Raw genomic sequence first — 15,414 nt, forward strand, 5'->3', positions numbered from 1 at the left:
CTCCCACCCCCACCCCCACCCCCACTTTGTGCAGTCTAGAGGGGAAAAAAAAAGAGATGGAAGGAAAAGGGCAGAACAGACTGGTCTTTTTACGGAGCTGAGACCAGCACACGAGGGAGGAGAGGAAGTGGTTGGTGGTGTGTGTGAGGATAACGTGAGGTCACAGGAGCTTAAAGCAGAGAGAGATTACATCAGAAGAAAGCCAGGTCCTCCACATCGGGGAATCTCAGAGACGGGCTGAGATCGGTCAGGGGGAAGGTGAGGTAACTTTTGCAGGGAAATGGGGTGGCTGCTCGACAGCAGAAGCAGGAAAAACCTTTATAACCTTTGGACCTTAAATACCAAAGCTGACACTTTTAAAAGCCAAAGATCAAGTCCTGTTTTCTATTTACTTGTAGTAGGGAAACCAAAACCAGCAGCAATCAGTAACGGTGAATAAGGGGCTAACGGCATACCTGTTTCCATTTCTCTAAACCTTGCTCTAAAGTAAGCATCACATTGCTTGTAAGTAGAATATAGAAACTAATCAAAATGTAACCTATCATAAAAGCAAAGGAAGAAAGAGACTACCAACAAAAAGTTCTACTCGCCAAAAACCTGCCAGCACAAGGTTCAAAGACAAACAACAAACCAGCAGGAATATGTGCAACACAACAGTTACCATCATTAATGTCTTTACTACAGAAAAGGCTCTTACGAAGCAGTAAGTAAGAGATAAGCAGCCCACTTAGAAAATGAGCAAAGGTGGCGAGCACATAATGAAGAAAAACACAAGTGGACAGCTATTCCATAAAAAAAAGCTGCTACTTCCCAAGAAATTAGAGGAATACAAATTAAAATAATGAGAAGCCATTTTGGCTTACCAAATTGACCCAAGTTTTAAAAAATAATAATTCCCAATATTGGCAGAGATGTAGCAAAAGAGGCATTTTGAAGGAAGTATAAATTGATACAATTTGTCTTAGCAGCAAGTTAGCGATGCCTACATAAGGCTCAATAGTTCCACTCCCAGGGGCGCCTGGGTGGCTCAGATGAGTGTCCGACTTCGGCTCAGGTCATGATCTCACGGTTCGTGAGTTCGAGCCCCAGGTCAGGCTCTGTGCTGACAGCTCAGAGCCTGGAGCCTGCTTCCGATTCTGTGTCTCCCTCTCTCTGCCCCTCCCCCGCTCATGCTCTGTCTCTCTCTCTCTCTCTCTCTGTCAAAAATAAATAAATATTTTTAAAAATTAAAAAAAAAACAGTTCTACTCCCAGAAATGTGATATTTGCATGTCGCAAAGATAATCATTGCAGAATTTTTTATAACAAAAGTATTTCATGACAAAAAATGAGACACAACCAAAGTTCCAACAATAGAAAGCTGGTTCAATAAATTACGGTATATTAACACAATTAAATACTAGACATCATAAGACAATATTTATGTCTATGAGAAATGCTCCTGATACAACGTGGAGGCAGGGGAGGATGCTGTAGTGTATACATGGTACAATCTCTACTTAAAACAAAAAATTTTAACGTACGGTTTTTATGAAAAGGGCTAGAGAAACACTCTAAAATCTTAAAAGTATCTCAACAGATGATGAGATTCTTTTCTTTCGTTTATCTGCATTTTCAAATTATTTATTCAAACTATTTCATGTTGTACTGCTTATGTAGTTTCATTAAATTATATTTTTTCATATAAAAAGAAGAAAAGGGACACCTGGGTGGCTCAGTAGGCTGACCGCCCAACTCTTGACTTCGTCTCAGGTCATGATCCCAGGGTCGTGGGACTGAGCCCCGTGTGGGCCTCTGCGCTGAGTGTGGGGCCTGTTTGAGATTCCGTCTCCCTCCCTCTCCCCACTCACACGTGCACTCTAAGCAAAAATAAAAAAATAGGGGCGCCTGGGTGGCTCAGTCAGTTGAACGTCTGACTTCGGCTCAGGTCACGATCTCGCAGTTTGTGAGTTCGAGCCCCATGTTGGGCTCTGTGCTGACAGCTCAGAGCCTGGAGCCTGCTTTAGGTTCTGTGTCCCCCTCTCTCTCTTCCCCTCCCTTGCTCATGCTCTGTCTCCCCCTGTCTCAAAAATAAGTAAACATTAAAAAAAAATTTTAAAGGAAAGATAAAAAATAAAGAAAGAAGAAATTAGGGAGGCCAAAACACTTGAGAAGCTTCTTACAGAGGACTCCAAAAATCACTAATATAAAATTCTCGAAGCACATCTGGCATGACTCAGCAGGGGACTGCCAGCTAGAAAACTGGTGAAACAACTTAATTAAAATAGAAAGTGTGGTCAAGACGTAAAACATCGGCGTGCCGGCGTCTGCAGCCCATCTCGGGCTGGGAAGCGCAAACCTCAGACCTGCTCTGCCGGGGGACAGCCTTTGGGACCAGAGCCTGGTTATGGCCTCTGCCCCGTGTCCACCAACACCAGCCCAGACACCTGGCGCGGCCCAGAGAGCACCGGCTGGGCTCACCGCGCAGCATCTGGACGGGCTAACGCCAGGCGTGGTGAGCCCGCCAGTTCTCTGTGGCCTAGGCTAACCGTGCGACATTATGTGCAATCCCGTGCGAGTAAAGAGCAAGTCCAGGACTGTCGGACTGACGCCATATCCTCTCTAAAGAAGTTTCTCCTCAGGAAAGTAAGTATAAATCCCCATTTTTTTTTTTATTATAGGGTCTACTACTTGACCAAGAAATTTTATCAAACACTTAAGTAAATATGTCAGTGGATGAGAGGAGGAACACCTTAACCCTGGAAGGGCCTCAGGAGGCCTGATCAGCCTATTAGAATTCTTTGAGGGCATATAAACAATATGATTATGGCAGAACTAGTAGGCAGAACCCCTATAGACTTTAAACGCCATATTTCACCAAAAACAATTTTAAAAACCGAATGCCACAGAACTTGGGTGAATGAATGTTGTATGCGTGTGTGCTGTGTTTGTGATTGTCATTTATGAGGAACCGTGAACAGTGGAGTTTCTAACCCACTGACCAGTTCAAGACAAGCTTAATGCTTTCATAAATTACCTAGAATGGTAGATCCCAACCCAAAGGTAGTCCCAATGACCATCATATCCACATAGGTAGTCCCAATGACCACCCATTAAAAACACCACCACAGAGCACCTGGGTGGCTCAGTCTGTTAAGCATCCAACTTCAGCTCAAATCATGATCTTGTGGTTCATGGGTTTGAGCCTCACATTAAGCTCTGTGCTGACAGCTCAGAGCCTGGAGTCTGCTTCAGATTCCGTGCCTCCCTCTCTCTCTGCCCTCCCCTGCTCACACTCTGTCTCTCTCTCTCTTTCTCAAAAATAAACATAAAAAATAAAATAAAATAAAATAAAATAAAATAAAATAAAATAAAATAAAATAAAATAAAATACCACTACTGAATGAGGATCTGTAAAAAATTAATTTAACTTCATTTATTTATTTTGAGAGAGAGAGAGAGAGAAAATCCCAAGCAGGCTCCACATTATCAGCACAGAGCTCAACATGGGCCTTGATCTCATGAACCATGAGCCAAAATCAAGAATCAGATGCTGAACTAAGCCACCAAGGAGCCCTGAAAAAATTAATTTAAAAAGGAGGTCTCAAATTAAAAATAGACCTACCCTATGACCCAGCAGTAGCACTGCTAGGAATTTACCCAAGGGATACAGGAGTGCTGATGCACAGGGGCACTTGTACCCTAGTGTTTATAGCAGCACTTTCAACAATAGCCAAATTACAGAAGGATCCTAGATGTCCGTCAACTGACGAGTGGATAAAGAAATTGTGGTTTAGGGGCACCTGGGTGGCTCAGTCGGTTAAGCGTCCGACTTCAGCTCAGGTCATGATCTCACCGTCTGTGAGTTCAAGCCCCGCGTCGGGCTCTGTGCTGACAGCTCAGAGCCTGGAGCCTGCTTCGGATTCTGTGTCTCCCTCTTTCTCTGACCCTCCCTCGTTCATTCTCTGTCTCTCTCTGTCTCAAAAATAAATAAACATTAAAAAAAAAAAAAAAAGAAATTATGGTTTATATACACAATGGAATACTATGTGGCAATGAGAAAGAAATGAAATCTGGCTATTTGCAACAATGTGGATGGAACTGGAAGGTATTATGCTGAGTGAAATAAGTCAGGCAGAGAAAGACAGACACCATATGTTTTCACTCATACGTGGATTCTGAAAAACTCAGCAGAGGACCAGCGGGGAGGGGAAGGGGGAAAGAAAAAGTTACAGAGAGGGAAGGAGGCAAACCATAAGAGACTCTTAAAAACTGAGAATAAACTGAGGGTCGGTAGGGGGTGGGAGGGAGGGGAAAGTGGGTGATGGCCATTGAGGAAGGCACCTGTTGGGATGAGCACTGGGTGTTGTATGGAAACCAATTTGACAATAAATTTCATGAAAAAAAGAAGAAGAAAAAAAAAAAAAACAAAGAAGAAGGACATCTCAGTGCAGCGCCTGGGGAGCTCAGTCAGTTAAGCATGCAACTCTTGATTTCAGTTCAGGTCATGAGCTCACAGTTCATGGGATCGAGCCCTCCATCAGGCTCTGCGCTGATGGCGAAGTGTGCTTGGGATTCTCTCTCTCTCTCCTTTCCCTCTGACCCTCCCCTGCTCATGCCCGCGCTTGCTCTCTCTCTCTCTCTCAAAATAAATAAATAAACATTTTTAAAAATTTCTAAAGGAGGTCTTAGGGCACCTGGATGGCTCAGTTAAGCATCCAAGTCTTGATTTCAGCTCAGATCATGATCTCACAGTTTGTGAGTTCAAGCCCCAGCATCGGGCTCTGTACTGATGGTGTGGAGCCTGCTTGGGATTCTCTCTCTCCCTGTCTCTCTGCCTGTGCTCTGTCTCTCTCCCTCTCTCAAAATAAATAAATAAACCTAAAAGAAATAAAAAGGAGGTCTCATATTCAAAATGCTTTGGGAACCAATGATCTAGCAGAATATTAGGCTATAAGCTTCAGGAGGGAAGAGGCCTGTCTCATTAATCACTGCATTCTCCATTAGGTACTCAATAAATACATTGTGAAGCAATAAAGTGAAACCTTCAAGATTGTAAATAGCCTTAAAACTGTTCCAGAAATCAAAATCAAAATTAAAAGACAACAAGTTCTCAGGAGGCTGTATGAATGGGTGAAATTATGGCAAAGGAGCATCACTGGAGGCCAATTTGGTGAAGGGACATTTAGGAAAATGCAACCTTAATGACACTTTTAGAATAATGGGTTCTAAGCTAAGCAGTTCGATAAAGAGGCTTGGCCATCAGCTCAGACTATTCCCTGAAGACACCACGTTGCATGTTTTCTCACCAAATGCCCAGAAAACATGGGGCTTTGTTAGAAAGAATACTGGAAACAACACACAACTTTTGATCTCGCCCTTTTTCAGAACCGCCCGGTGTCCACAGCTCCATGTGCTGTTCAGTTGTGGTTCCCTTTCTTAAGAAAGGCATACCAGAGTCAGAAAAGGTCCTAAGAAACAAGAACGAAGTTATCAAGTAGATAGAGGAGCCTTCTAGTAAGAGCTTACAGATTAGAACTCTTTAATTCTGGAGAGACGAAGGTTTGGGGAAAGGGGGAGGATAAGTCACATACAGATTTGTTCATCAAACCTTAAGATACTACAGAGGAGAGGGGCACCTGGGTGGCTCAGTCAGTTAAGCATCTGATTTCCGCTCAGGTCATGATCTCACAGTTCATGAGTTCGAGCCCCACATCGGGTGAGCCCCACTTCTCTCTCTCTCTCTCTCTGCCCTTCACTCACTTGTGCTCTCTCTCTCTCTTTCACAAATACTAGAGAGAAGCATTCTGAAGTTTGAAATAAAAGATATAGACAGACAAGAAATAACTGCCCACTAGTCAGAAACATACTGAAGTTGTTACAGGTAAAATATATACATGTAGTAACATCCACACTTATTTGGATCTAGAAATTAAAAAAAAAAAAAAAAAAGGCTCTGAGGAACTAAGAAGAAGGGATCGTCACTAAACCTATGAGCTTCCTTTCCCTCAGCACCGACGCTTTTGAATTTCAAATCAACATTAAACTTGGTCATCTGTTTCTTTTAACAACACTAAGTTCAGTAATGGTAGATTAATAAAAGTTCAGAAACAGGACACCCAGGGGGCAGAGGCACTCCAAAAGCATTACGAAAAATTGGATCTCGGGACACCTGTGTGGCTCAGTCGGTTGGGCCTCCAACTCTTGGTTTCGGCTCAGATCATGATCTCACACTTTGTGAGATCAGGTCCCGGGTTGGGCTCTGTGCTGACAGAGAGGAGCCCTGCGTGGGATTCTCTCTCTCTGCCCCTCCCCTACTGACACACACACACACACACACACACACTCTCTCTCTCTCTCTCTCTTTGTCTCTCTCAAAATAAATAAACAAACTTAAAAAAAAAAAAGAAAAGAAAAATTGGATCTCTAGTCAGTATATCGTTTAATGAGCCAAGGAAGCAAATAACATGTTCCAGATTTATACAATGAAAGTTAAAGGCAGCAAGATTCAAGGAACATTGGACTGGGAACCACAAATTCAGTTTCCTCGAATTTGCCACCGCTTGTCGGATGATGTCTAGAAGGATGGATGTGTGTATGTTTTCCAACCTGTGGGTAAACTCTTTATCCTGCTTCCACATGACTGAATGTGGCTTACAAGCTGATATAATCTGTGTTCAATCACTGTTATAATGGTTTAGAGTTTACAAAGGGGTAAGTGGAAGTTACCCTCAGCTTTCTACTTTAGAAGGAGTATTCCAGAGGAAACGGAGCAAAGACTAATCCAAGCTGTCTGATGCACAGAGAAAGTGCGTGCGGCCACGCTTACTCAGCACAGGCTGAGACCAGAAGGTACCTGAGCTGGTTGCCAGACGGGGGAAGTTCTGTCGCAGGAAAGGAAGCTGGGCAAGGGGAAAGAGAACGAGCGAGCGAGCGAGCGAGCGAGCTGCTGCTCCTGGGGTTGTCAGAAGCTTTAGTCTGGACTCAGGTTAAACGGTGATGAGAGAAAGACAATGAGCCCATGGGAGGTAGAGAAGGGAACTCAGTGAAATCTAATGACCTGGGAAAGGTCCCACGTTCCTGGACCCAGAATGAAGCCCCAGGCCAGGAACAGGAGAGCTAAAAGAGGAACAAACTGGGAAGCATGAGAAGGGCTTTCACCCCTATCCCATCACAGTCACCCAGGAGATCTCAGGCAGGCTTCAGTTTATGATGTAAAATTAAACTAACTCGAAGGATCTCTGAGTCCCCTACAACTATTGGATTTCTACACAAAACTTAGCTCCTAAAGTGGACCAGTGACTCTCTACCATAGACCTGTCACTGCCCTCCCGAACACGGGTCTCAGCGATCCCAAGGCACAGGTGTTCTGAGTCAGTCAGTAGCCAGTGTCTCATTTCACGAGACACCTGGTATTTGAATCATCAGCAAAGCACAGCCCAAAGAGATGCTCAGCAGTAAAAGAAAGCAGGTGCCAGCGGACGGTGGACCCAGGCGAAATGGCAAAGCTTTTCACTTGTCTTCTTCTTCATCTGGTCTTAGCCCCCTTCAACGCACACTCCACCACAGCGGTTGCTGTGAAACATCTATCTGATCACAGAGACGTCCTGCTCACGGTGCCGGTCACCTGCAGGAGAGAGCTCCAAGCCTCCGCCCAGAGGGAGAGCCCACTCCCATCTGGTCTGCGCCCACCTCTCCAGCCACTTCCCAGGGTGGTTCTCGCAGACTCCCTCCCGACGACAGAATACCTGATGGCCCACCGCACTGGCCCCAGACAGTGCCTGAGCACCGCTCTGCCCCAGGAGCCCCTCCTCTGCCCGCCTCCTCTGAGAGCTGTGACTCCAGACCTCTGCCCTCTTCCTCCTCCTCCTCCTCCTCCGCCCCCCTTCCGCCATGGCGGCACTTCCCGCAGCGGGATGGGGTCCTGGGTTTACTCATCGGTCTCTAAGCCTCTCCAGAGCTAGGGTCATGTCCTTCACCTCTATTTCTGAGACCCCAACACAGCTGGTCCGCAGGGACAAGCAAGCTGTCACTGCTCACTCCGGCCCAGGACAGGTCCTCAGTGCCTCCCCAAAGCCCGCTGGCCCTGCCCCGAGGCAGCTTCCCCTCCCCCTCCAGGCCCTTCCGCCCAAGCAAAACTCCCACTTCCCGGGGACAGAGTCATATCGCAAACATTCTAACAGGACTCACAGGATGTTAGAGCTGAAGGGGACCTCAGAAATGATCTGGTCCAGTGGCTTCCAAATACACGTCTGCAGATTGCTCCTGGACTGACTGCAAAAGAATAACATGGGGAGTGACTTTAACACAGAGTCCCAGGCTCCTACTAGGAGACTGCGACTCAGCAAGTCTGGGAGGGATCCCCGCGTGTTTGTGAAGCCTCCCGGTTGACTGCAGCGCCCTGGCCTCGTCCACCCTCTTCATCTTTACGTGGACAACCTGGGCTCCGAAAGGAAAAGCTCAGGGCGCCCAGCTGGCTCGGTGGAGAAGGCGACTCTCCACCTCGGGGCTGTGAGCTGAGCCCCGGGTTGGGTGTACGGATTGCTTAAAAATAAAATCTTGAAAGGAAAGAAAGAAAAAGAGAGAAGAGAAGAGAAGAGAAGAGAAGAGAAGAGAAGAGAAGAGAAGAGAAGAGGAAAGGAAAGAAAAGAAAAAAGAAAAGAAAAGAAAAGAAAAAGGAAAAGAGAAAAGAAAAGAAAGAAAAGAAAGAAAAGAAAAGAAAAAAGAAAAGAAAAGAAAAGGAAAAGAAAAGAAAAGAAAAGAAAAGAAAAGAAAAGAAAAGAAAAAGGAAAAGAGAAAAGAAAAAAAAGAAAAGAAAAGAGGGAGGGAGGGAGGGAGGAGAGAAGGAGAAGTTCACGCACCAAACATTGACCCAATGCCAGGAATGGTGCCTGGCACTGAGGACACAAAGGGAAAGCCCAGACCCTGCTCTTGAGTGCCCCCACACACGACCCACTGGAAAGCCCGGCCGCCACGAAACTGGGGGTGCCACAGAAGGCCAACAAGGGCACTGCTTTCCCACTGGCAAGGAAGGGAGAGGGACTCCGTCTGAGTGGGGTCACCTCAGTGCGCTCCCCTGGGCTCCCTTCTGTGTCCCTCACTCCTTTGAGGGCACAATTTACTTTTGCTGTAGTTATTTCAGTAAATATTCCCTCTTCCGCTGTCTTATAAGCCCCTCAACAGGCACTCACTAAATTATTAAACCAATATCCCCTCAATTCAAGGTTTGGGTTTCTCCTTGGGGAGGCATGTCAAAGATAATATGTCCAGAGTCTAACTCTCAATTTCCCGTGGCTCAGGCTGGGCATCCGTGAGTCCTCTCACCACCAGACCCTGCAACCAATCCAAGAGCAAATCCCATCAAATGTTCCTTCAAAACATCTCCAAATGCAACCGTTTCCTGCCTCCAGCCAGATTGCTGCTCTAGAAACACCCACCAGGGGCGCCTGGGTGGCTCAGTCAGTGAAGCATCTGACTTCAGCTCAGGTCATGATCTCAGGGTTCGTGAGTTCGAACCCCACATCAGGCTCACTGCTGTCAGCACAGAGCCCGCTTCAGATCCTCTGTCTCCCTCTCTCTCTCTGCCCCTCCCCTGCTGGTGCATGCACTCTCTCTCAAAACTAAACATTTAAAAAAAAAAAAAAAAAAAAACACCCATCAGATCACATTCCTCCTGTCCTTGAACCCCTTCGACACGGTCCCATCTCACACAGAGCGAGCTCCGGCCATCACCACAGCCTCCGTGGCCAGGAGGGTCTAAGTGCCCCGTCTCCCACACCTGTCTCTGTCACCCAGTTGGCTCGGGCACACACAGGCCTCTGCCCTGTTCCTCAAACACACCCCTGCTCAGAGCCTTTTAGTCTACTGTTCCCTCTGCTAGGACTGCCCTTCCCCTCAGATCTTGAGGGGCTCACTGCTCACTTCCATCCAGTCTTGACTCAAATGTCCTTTTGTCAGAAGCCTCCTGTGACCAGTGTATGTAACGTCCCAGTCCCCACCCTCACGGTCACACCATCAATCTCTGTCCTTTGCTTGTCTTTTCTTCAAAGCCCTTCCCACCACCTGACACATTGCATAATTGCTCATGTCTTCATTGTCTCTTTTTAAGCTCCAGTGTGTTTACTGGAAGGTAATCCACCATTAGAAAGGGGGGATGATTTGACAGGCTCATCTGTCCAGAACTCACATTGCTCAAGGAGAGCCGTGGAATCCTAAGCAGGTTTATTACTAGTCAAGAAGTTGGCAAGTTTGCCACGTTATTTGTGTTTCGCTTTTTAAAATTCCTTCATAAACAGAGAGACCGTGAGCGGTTGGTGGGGCCTTGCCAGTGGGAAGGGGTCTGCCCAGAGTAGCACGTGGCCATGAATCCTGGGCTCCTACATGGCTGATTAAGTGAAAATGCTGAATCGGTGGAAGGGGTCTACTGGCCAACATCCCCACAATAAGGTCACTCATCTTGAGGATGGAAACAGTGTGACATCAGTAGAAACGGAGGGCTACCTCTGGGCAGGGCACAGGGTAGACTTAAGTCTTAAGAAAAGGGGATACAACTCTGTGAATATACTAAAAATCATTCAGTTGTGTGCTTTAAATGGGTGAATTGCATGGGGTGCCTGGGTGGCTCAGTCGGTTGAGCATCCGACTTCAGCTCAGGTCATGATCTCGCGGTGTGTGAGTTCGAGCCCCGCGTCGGGCTCTGTGCTGACAGCTCGGAGCCTGGAGCCTGCTTCAGATTCTGTGTCTCCCTCTCTCTCTGCCCCTCCCCTGCTCATGCTCTGTCTCTCTCTGTCTCAAAAATAAATACAAACATTAAAAAAAATTTTTTTTAATAAATAAATAAATGGGTGAATTGCATGGCGTGTGAATCTTATCTCAAAAAAACTGTGTTTTGTTTTTTTTTTTTTAAGATAAAAAGAGGGGATAAAACTGGAGGGAGTTGGGATTAGGCAGCACCTGACAGCTCACTGAGATGATAGAAATGGAAACTAGGTATAGACAAAAACAAAGTTTAAACGGAGCTGAGAACGGAGACAAAAACTGATACTCTGTAACCTGCACCCCCTTTCCCTTTCATTACTTGCAAACAGATCTCAGCACTAACTGGGCGCTGCATTTTGTTAGAAAGGAACAGAACAGAGACTAAGAAGCAAGAGGGACAGGACTCCTCCTTGATCACACAGCCTCCTCCTCAAGGAGTCCCTCCCACTGAGTTTTGTAAAAGCATCATCTCCTAGTAGTAGGGACACCCAAAATTAAACAAACAGCTGGTAGCCTCAGACCTGTTGGGAACCAAGCCTCCACTCCCTGAACAAAAGGGCCCCAGCCAAGAAAACGTGGCCATTCCGCAGGATTACTTTTTCCTCATTTCTGGCACCCTCGTGTTTGGGGGGTCTGTGCATATTCTGGGTCTCATCTACCACAAGCAAAGTGAGGTCCCAGAGATTCCAAAACCAAAAGGTTTTCAGGGGGCAGGGGTGAGGAGGCGGGAGCAAGGAACATGCTATTACTCTTGGGGTATCTCTGTGGTTCCCTTCTCTCTCTCTTTCTCTCTCTCTCTCTCTCTCTCTCTCTCTCTCTCTCTCTCTCCCACACACACACACACACACACACACACACACACACACATCTTCTTCCTCCCTCTTCTCTCCTTCCCCTCTCAACAGAGACCAGGTGGGGGCACCTGGGTGGCTCAGTCGGTTAAGCGGCCGACTTCGGCCCAGGTCATGATCTCACAGTTCATGGGTTCCAGCCCCGCATCGGGCTCTGTGCTGACAGCTCAGAGCCTGGAGCCTGCTCCAGATGCTGTGTCTCCCCTCTCTCTCCCCCTTCCCTCTCCCCTCCCCTGCTCGTTCTCTCTCTCAAAAATAAATAAAAACATTAATAAATAAACAAACAAACAGAGACCGGGTGGGCTCTTTCACCATGGCTCCTCAGACCAAGGACAGTCAGCCTTCTTCGGGAAAGCGAGGCACCAGCCAAGGCAGCTTTTTACCAACAAGGCAATATGGCAACAGATCCGACATCCGGGTGCCCAACGGTGTGCCTGCTGTATGTGCCCCTGACATTCCAAGGGGACAGCAGAGAACAGGTATCTAAAGAAACACCTCTGTGTGCCTTTCTACCACCAGACAAAATGGAATATTAAAATTCCTTATCTTTTTAAGACACGTAATAAAATATTTACAGACAGAATGATGTGATATCTGGGATTTGTCTCGAAATGACACAGAGCAGGAGGAAAGGGCAGGGAGGGTTTTTATGAATGAAACAAGATTTGCCACAAACAACTCCTGGACGTGGGCGAGGAGCACATTGACGTTTATCCGTTATTTTCTCTATGTGTGTATACTTTTGCCCTCTCAGGGCCAGACCCTTGCCTAGTGGACCCTGTGAGTCCAGCTAGATAACCACCAATGTCACACCCACTAGGATGGCCATTATTTTAAAAAAGAAGGAAAGAACAAGGGTCGGCGAGGGCGTGGAGAAGTTAGAACCCTTGTGCGTTGCCGGTAGGAATAAAAAAAGGTGCAGCCGCTAAGGAAAACAATACGGTGGTTCCTAATGAAAATTAAACATAGAATTACCATGCGATTTAGCATCTCCGCCTCTGGGTATATACCCAAAAGAACTGAACGCAGGGTCTCAAGGAGTAATCTTTATACCCACGTTCACAGCAGCATTGTTCACGATACCCAGAAAATGAAAGCAACCGTGTCCATCGATAGATGAATGGGTAAACCAAATGTGATATAAACAGGCAATGGAATATTATTCAGCCTTAAAAAGGCTTAAAGTTCTGACACATGCTACAGCATGGATGAACCCTGAGGACATCATGCTAAGTGAAAACAGCCAGGCGTAAAAGGACAAATAGCGTATGATTTCGCCTAGGAATCCAGGCTCCCTAGAGTAGTTAAGGTCACGAAGGCAGAAAGTACGACAGTGCGTACCAGGGGTTGAGGGGAGAGAGGACAGGGAGTTAGTGTTTCGCGGGTACAGGGTTTCATTCTGGGATGATGAAAGATTCTGGAGGGTGGTGACGGCTGTACCATCGTGAACGTACTGGAGGCTACCGAACGGTGCACTGAAAAATGGTTAAGATGGTCAGTGTCTTTACGTATATCTGGCCACAGTTTAAAAAACAAAACACAACACCGAGGAACATAAAGACGTCGCTTGTGTCTCTTCAAGGCCAGCTCAGGTCAGCCTAGACATCATACCTCAGAGAGGTTCTCAAAACAAGGGTGTGGTGAGCGTTGCTGGGAGTGTGGAGTTATGGAGAAAGGCATAACATCTGCCTAGGCACATGGTTTCCAAACACTACCTAAGGAAAGAAACAAAAGAAGATGTTTTTTAATAGGCCTGACGGCAAATGTCTAAGTTAAGGTGCTAATCACAATAATAAAGGGTCTAGGTCAGACCCTGAGAAAACTCTCCAAACGTAAACTCAAAGCCCCATACTCAAGGATAAAACTTCTGCGGGCCCCAGACCATCTGCCCTCCCCGGCCATGATGTGGTGGTTCAGAGCACAGACTCTGCCCGGGTTCCAACCTCAGCCACGCTCACTAGCCATTTGACCTACGGAGGTTTGCTCACATCTGTGTCCCAGTTTCCCCATATGTAAAATGGGAAACTGTTGTAGGGACTCAGTGAGTTAACATTTGTAAAGTTCTTACAACACTGCCTTCAACACAGCAAATGCATGTGTTTGTTAACTATTATGCCACAACGTCAGAGTGCCCCAGCAGGCTGCTGGATCCCCAAATGTCAGGCTGCTTGGAAGCACACACAGGGGACAGAGACAAGGGAAGGGAAGGCCGGCTACCCCTCCACACAGCTCAGGAGGCCTGCTGGAGCGGAGGAAGAGGGCCCAGGAGTGGGCAGAGGGACCGCAGCAGACACGTGGGGGGGGGGGGGGGAGGGGGGGGACCGTCACAGGTGGGGAGGAGCAGGAAGGGCAAGCACTGGGCAGGGGGAAAGAATGACAGAAGATACCAAAAAGCTGGCAGAACCCATTTTTTTTAAACTCGGTGATCTTCACGGTCACCGAGCATCAGAACCACCTCAGAACTTTAGAAACTCCTTCACGCTCGGCCACAACACCCTGAAACGTGGGTTTAATCCGCCAGCGGGGAGAAACTGGGTACTGGCCCCTCGGCTCTGTGAGCCCACAAACGACAGAACGAAAAGTCACATTTCAAATTCTGCTCACGTGCACTCTTAATTCTGCATTCCCTCGCTTGACTTCATTTCTGTCTTAACTTTGAAAGGCTAGCATTTACTTGGGATTCTAAAGAGAGATAGAGACAATATTAATGGAAAAATTTAGAAGGGAAAGGAGGGAAACGCACTGTCTCAATTCTACAGAAGGGAAACAAAAACTTTCCCCCCTGAACTTTCTTTTTCTTATTGGAACATCACAGTTCAAAACGTAAACTGAGAAGCAGACACTGCGCTACCCCAATGAGGACAAAGGTCAGAGACCGGGGCGCCGGGTAGGTGGGTGTTTTACACAAGATCTCCCAAGCAAGTTAGCTCCGGGGTGCCCCCGTCAACGTGCCCGGTCATTCACTCCAGGTTAACCTTAGCCTGCAGCCACTGGGTTCCGTCAGGTTACTCAAACTGTCCCCTGTAGCCAGGGACACAGTTGGCTACAGAGAGAGGCCGGCAAACCCCAGCATCAGGCTTCACTGACCCAGGCTGGCTGCCCCCTCCACCCCACCCCAGTCACCCTACGACCCTTGGATTTACAGAAGCTTTACAGTTTATAAACCATGATTCCCACTTCACAAGGAACCCTCCAGTGAGTGGCAGAGCCAAGAAAAACGCTCAGGCTCCCGTCCGCCCCCAAGGGCCAAGCTGTCCTTCCACCGGAACTCTGAACTGGGAGGTCGGATTTCACGTTCATGTTTCCCATCGCCCTCTCTTCCCAGGGTGCCACTGGAGATGGCGCACGTCTCCCTTCAACCTGCCGTCGAGACATTCGCTGAGACCCTTGCCGTAACTATGGCGCACCTGAGGGTGTTGTAAGACCCAGATCAGAAACAGTGTCCTAGAACATCGTTCTCATTAGAGGGTCGTCCAACACCTGAAAGATTAGGAACTGCCAGAGCCAGAGAGACTTCAGAAGACCATTAAATTTAAGCCACTGACTCTACAAGCAAGGAAACCGAGGCCAGAGAGGTAAGGTAATGAAATGAGATAACGTACGTAAACCGAGGAGTTTTTATTACTGTGAAAGATTTTTGTTGTTCCTGGCAAGGGGACCGGCCCTCCGTCCCAGAGGGGCTCGAGTCTCTCACTCACATTTACCCGTTCCAATGTCTCCATCAAGTACCAGGGACAAGGCTTATTTAAATATCCTTAAAGGAGTGATTCTGGGCCTGGATGCACATTAGAAACACCTTGGGAGCACTGCTAATCCTAAAGCCCACA

General features: G+C 47.2%; 1 protein-coding gene across 4 annotated transcripts in view; it reads right to left on the reverse strand.

Moving 5' to 3' along the window:
• ZNF592 (zinc finger protein 592) overlaps positions 1-15,414 on the reverse strand; it is a 48,266-nt gene that overhangs the window by 22,525 nt on the left and 10,327 nt on the right. For 2 of the 4 annotated variants that reach the window (XM_042940913.1, XM_042940914.1), the window contains exons 2-3: positions 13,199-13,302; positions 8,169-8,252 (exon numbers count right to left, since the gene is read on the reverse strand). The gene's annotated coding sequence lies outside the window, so the exon portion shown is untranslated. Of the gene's footprint in view, positions 1-8,168; positions 8,253-13,198; positions 13,303-14,191; positions 14,679-15,414 lie in introns of those variants that run through there. The other 2 variants (XM_042940912.1, XM_042940915.1) reach the window with 2 other exon arrangements.

The sequence above is a fragment of the Panthera leo genome, chromosome B3 (assembly GCF_018350215.1).
Source record: "Panthera leo isolate Ple1 chromosome B3, P.leo_Ple1_pat1.1, whole genome shotgun sequence".
Classification (NCBI taxonomy): Eukaryota; Metazoa; Chordata; class Mammalia; order Carnivora; family Felidae; genus Panthera; species Panthera leo.